A 6,000-nucleotide genomic window follows, 5' to 3' on the forward strand; every position below is an offset into this window, starting at 1 on the left:
AATTTCTCAGGCTGTGCCTAACAAGACAGTCATGGATTCTAACCAGCCCTCTTAATAGTAAACACAGTTGAACACAACATGTTATAAAAAGGCTTCCATTTCTTTTGCATAAAAAGAGCCTTAAGATTTCCAGGGCTAGTTCTGATCCTATGATTAAAATGGGTGGTGTTTGGAGTTCCATGACTGGCTCAACCTGTAAAACATGCGATTCTTTTTTTTTTTTTAAGATTTTATTTATTTATTCATGAGAAACACAGAGAGAGAGAGGGAGAGGCAGAGACACAGGCAGAGGGAGAAGTAGGCTCCATGCAGGGAGCAGGATGCGGGACTAGATCCCAGGACTCTAGGATCACACCCTGGGCCAAAGGCAGAGGCTCAACCACTGAGCCACCCAGGCGTCCCGAAAAGCATGCATTCTTGATCTCGAGGTTTGTTGAGTTTGAGTCCCATGTTGGGGGTAGAGATTATAAAACAGAAAAGAAGGAAGGAAGGAAACAGGAAGAAAGAAAGGAGAGAAGAAAGAGAAGAAAGAAAGAAAAGAAAGAAAGAAAGAAAGAAAGAAAGAGAAAGAAAGAGAAAGAAAGAAAGAAAGAAAAGAAAGAAAGAAAGAAAGAAAGAAAGAAAGAAAGAAAGAAAGAGAAGAAAGAAGAAGGAAGGAGGGAGGAAGGAAGGAAGGAAGGAAGGAAAGAAGGAAGAGAAAGAAAGAAAAAGAAACAAAAGTGGGATGTAGTTAAAATGTATTCAGATGTTGGTAAAGGGAAAAATTTTTAGTTACGCAATGGATAAGTTCTAGGAACCAGATGTGCAGCATGATACTACACTTAATGATACTGCATTTGGTGTTTGCATTTGGCCAAGAGAGGAGATATGGAGTCTTCTCACTGTGCATGTGCTTGCGTGCATACACACACACACACACACACACACACACACTATATAAAGTATTACCACAATAATGGTAATCTTTCACCGTGTATATATACATGTGCCAAATCATCACATAGTGTACCTTAAACATACACACTTTCCATTTGTCAATTCTAACCTCCGTAAAGCTGGAAGATATGTCTTGAATCAGGAATTTGACGGGGGTGGTGGGGAAGTGAGCACACATGGAACATGTGGAAAACAAGAATTGGAAATCTCTTCAGATGAAGTCATTTGAATTTATTATTGTCTGTGGCAGGAGGAAGAAAGTTCTAGAAATAGCTCATGAAAACCTGGGATTAAGTGTACTTCAGTGTTTTCATCAACTCAAAACCCTTCTTGCTCGTAGGTGGGCATGCATGCTACCAGTAAGATTGGACTTTGAGTCCTGGCGCCTGTGACGGGTTCCGGTGACCACTGGCTGGCTACTCCAGGAGCCGCACTCTGGGTTGCAGGACAAGGGGTTTCTCTCTGGGGGTGTCCACAGTCCCCCACCTGAAGCTGTGGCATTTGGGCTCCATGCTGTCGGGATCAAATGCTTTTAATATATCAGGAATGTGGTCAGCTACTCTGTCTTCAGTTCTTATTACAAGTCCTGTTATCATGTGCTCTTTACAATCCTGGACACAGTAATGAGGTTTTAAATCCTTCAAACATGCTCTAAAAGGCAGTTACCAGCTCTGTTAGTGTGACCTTTTCAGAGCCACATGATTTACGCGGTTGGCCATTTGTCTTCCTCCTTTTTAAATAACAGCAATCAAAGGGAGGGATGGGAGAGTCAAGAGGGTGTTTTGGTGAGGACATGGAAGGTTTACAAATGCTCTTCTACTGCCACCCTGCAGCCTTTGGCATTTAAAAGGCATGACGAGGTTTTATTAGGCTGTACATTGTTCCCTGGAAACCTGTGTAGCTACAAATCTGGGAAGATATGACCTCCTGAGCACTGTGTCTACCAGGGACCTTGGTGGTTGTCCCCATATACCCCTTTTCTTTAGGAAGGAATGGAATTCTATTTCAGAAAGCCTTTAACAATATACTCAGGAGCCACTGAATGTCTAGATCACTGTTTTTTTTTAATTTTTATTTATTTTTTTAAAAAAGATTTTATTTATTTGAGAGAGTGGAAGAGAGTGTCAGAGCAAGAGGGAGAAGCAACCCCCCCCGCCCCGCCCCCAACCGAGGAGCCCAATACAGGGCTCCATCCCAGGACCCTGGGATCATGATCTGAGCAGAAGGCAGATGCTTCACCGACTGAGCCACCCAGGTGCCCTCCAGGTCGTTGGTTTTTTTTGTTTTTGTTTTTGTTTTTTAAGCCCACCTTGTTGAAGTATGATGAACATACAGAAAGCTGTGCATATTGAATATATACAGCCAAATGAGTTTGTGGAGAGGTATGTACCTTGAAACCAGCACTGCAACCTATGCCATAAAAATGGCCCTCATGTCCAAGACCTTCCTCCATACCCTTTTTTTTTTTTATAATTGCTGTTAGCCTTTTCTGTGATAAGAGCACTTAAGAGATTCTAGAGCCTCCTGATTTAATGACTAATAATCTCAGAGGCTGTGCAGTCACTACTCTGCTTAAGCGACAAGGCCTTTCTGATCTTAATGTGAATTATTTTGTTTGGGAGAATTTCTTCAATGTCATTGTTTATCTCTCCGATTGAAATTGGATCATTTAAAAATCTCAAGAAGCTTCAGGCCATTTCGGTAGATATTCGTGCCCGATAGCCTAGATGGTAGTACCTGCATTAGTCCTGCAATTATAGTAACTCACCGTCTGATCTTATTCCTCACTTCTCCCACACCTCTTTATCACTAATGCCTGAAGGAGGAGGGCCAGACACTAACCTTCCTGGGTGCCTGGTCTGCTGTCCCAGGTGCACAAATATTGAGCAGAGATCACAAAGCCGGAGGCCAACAGAGCTAGGCAGGTGGCACAAGTCGGTGAGTGGATCATTTTGCATTTATTTTATTTTTGCATATTAAACCATAGATGCATCATTTACTTTAGAGAGCACAGTGTCAGCCCTACTGTTTTCTTCTAAATCACATCCCCGTAGGCTCCCTGACATTTCCCACACGTGAGGGGACATGCACAGAGCAAGCAGGATGATAAAGAGCTGACAGGGGTGAAGCTCTGTTAGGGCCAGGGCCCTGAATGTATAAACGCAGACAGTTCCAGCCAGTTGGCACCGCGCAGAGCTGTTGATTTAGTTCCCTGTTATTTCCATATTTTTCAAGAGAGGGCCAGTAGTTTGAATTTTTAAGTAAAAGTTGCCAATTGAAAAATATTGGCTCAAGTACCTTTGAACTGCCCAGTATAAGCAAATCAAAATATCAAGCAAAATAAATCTGTGGACCCCCTGCCCAGCAACTCCCCGTGCACACACATGACTGGAGCTGATAGTATGAAATATCTACACATTTGTATTTATGGAAGCATATGATTGCAGAGGATCTCATTTTGAACAGATTTCCAGTAATGTTTACATTTAAGTGTATCAGGGATAACACATTAAGTATATATTGAGTGTATTTATCTGACGTAGAGGAGACATTATATGACAACATAGATTCAAGTACATTTTAAGGCATATAGATGCATATTTTTTAATGTAAAATGCTTGATCCTGTGTTGTTTTGACGTGGAATTTGGGTCATACCTACTTTTCAAGAATACAGTGTCCTTAGGTCTATGAGAATCCAGAGTGACAAGTGTATGACCCACTAGGGGTCAAAGGCGATTCTGTACCCTTTGCTCACCTACTTACTCCCTTGGTGCCCTACTGAGCCCTGCCTCCTGCGTTTGCCCAATTTGCTGCCCATCTTCTCCCCCGGAGCTGAAGCCCCAGGAGGGCAGGAGGTTTTCTCCATACGGTTCTGTAGAGCATCTGTCACAAGACAGTAGTTCGCTGAAAAATCACTGAGTCGCTGAGTGAACCGGCGAGCCTCCTTTGGGACGTTGGTGAGCAAGGCAGGGAAGGGTCATCACCGCTCTCCCGTATTCGACTACATGGGCACCTGCTCTGGCTGGGTCCTGTGTTCTGTCTGCAGCAGTGAGGGACCCAGACAGGGCAAGGGGCACACCGGACAGGGCCTGACGGCCACGGTCCCCAAGTGCCTCTCCTTGGCTTGCCTTTCCGGGCCCCTGCATCTCTGGGTGGTGGTGGGGGTAACCCTACCCGGACACCAGCAGGAAACAGTCTGAGCCACTTCCCTGGCCAAGGCTTTTGAAGCCTCCCCTGCTCTGCTCCACCGCTCAGGCTGCTCCCACTGCTCCAACAAAACACCACTGACCGGCAGCTCCAACCACAGACACCTCTTCCTCACTCACGGTTGGTCTGGTCGGCAGGCTGCAAGCCCAAGATGCACGGAGATTGAGCCAGGTTCCTGCGAGAGCTGGCCTGGCTTACAGACGGCTGCCTGCACCCTGTGTCTTCACATGGTGGAGGGAGGGGAGGGCGGAGGAGGGAGGAAGAGCGAGGGAGGGAGGAGGGAGGGTGGCAAGGGAGGGAGGTCTCTGTCTCTTTTCACAAGGACATTCACCTGTTGGGCCAACGCTCCACCTTCATGACTTCATTTAACCTCAATCAGTTCCCTACTTCCAGGGCAGTCACATTGGGCATCATGCCTCCAACATGTGAACTTTGGGAGGACAGTTCAGCCCAGAGCACCTGTATTCTCTGTGGCCCCCACGGAAACCAAGGGCCCACGGAGGGGATGTCAGAGAGAAGGTTGGGGAGATCTCCGGCCCCCGGGCCCAGATTGCTGTGGGAGGCATAGGGCATCCAGAGCCCACGGCCGGCCGGGGCAGCGGCATCCATGGGAGGTAACAGTGGTCTGTGCTTGGGCTTCAGACGGGTCTGGCTCTGCCCCACACATGGAGGGGGAAGCCTTAGCAGGCATGGAGACCATGGTCTCAGAGGCAGATGCTGCCAATGACAGCAAGTTTCATGGGAGCAAAATGACTCGATTTCCCCGAGCCTTGATGATGTCACCTAACATGTGAATGATAACAGTGCCTGCCTCGCAGGAGTGCTGTAGGGTTCAGTGAAACAATGCCAAAATGCAGCCAGAGGCTTAAAAGGTCATCATTCATCCTGCACTTTCCTATTTTTTATGATCTATGTACTACTTTTTTTGTTTTGTTTTGTTTTGAGGTGGGGGGCAGGGCAGAGGGAGAGAGAAATAGAAAGAATCCCAAGCAGACTCCACACCCAGCGCAGAGCCCGACGTGGGGGCTCCATCTCAAGACCCTGAGATCATGACCTGAGGCTAAAGCAAGAGTTGGATATTTAACCAACTGAGCCACCTGGGCACCCCTGTATTATTCTTTGTTAGATACTGACCTGTAAATATGAACCAATGTTTATTATAGTGTTAAGATTTAAAGTGTGGGCTCTTGAGTCACATTGGTCACTTAGAGCCCTGTGACCTAGGACAAGTTACATAACCTCGCTGTTTCTCAGTTTCCCCCATCTACAAAATTGGCGAGGCTGCGTGGAGTTGTTCTGAAATTTCAATGTAATAATGCAAATAAAACACTTAAAACAACACCTGGCATGCCATTAGCATAAACGTTACACATTTTTACTGCATCACTTAGAACTGCGTATTTTAGTGTGTTGGTTAAAATCACGCTGTAGGAAATAGAACCCAGGGGCCCCATGGTTCAGACACAGTAGCAGTGAATCTTCCCACACAGTACCTCCGGGCTGTGGGCAGTTCTCCTGCATGCACGGACCTGAGCCCCAGCTGGGCCATTTCTGTAGAATCTCAGCATTGCCTGCTGCGTCCAGCTGGCAGAAAGTGGAGAACATGAAGGATGCAAAGCACTTTTCTTTTTTTTTCCCCCTAAGATTTTATCTGTTTATTTATTTTAGAGAGAGTATGAGAGAGAGCATGAGAACAGGAGGAGGGACAGAGGGAGAGGGAGAGAGAGAATGTCAAGCAGACTCCACAATGAGCCTAAGCGGGGATCCCATGATGCAAGATCATGACTTGAGCCAAAATGAAGAGTCGGATGCTCAACTGACTGAGCCAGCTAGGTGCCCCAGGAGATGGGGTACT

Source organism: Nyctereutes procyonoides, unplaced genomic scaffold, assembly GCF_905146905.1.
Source record: "Nyctereutes procyonoides isolate TBG_1078 unplaced genomic scaffold, NYPRO_anot_genome, whole genome shotgun sequence".
Taxonomy (NCBI): Eukaryota; Metazoa; Chordata; class Mammalia; order Carnivora; family Canidae; genus Nyctereutes; species Nyctereutes procyonoides.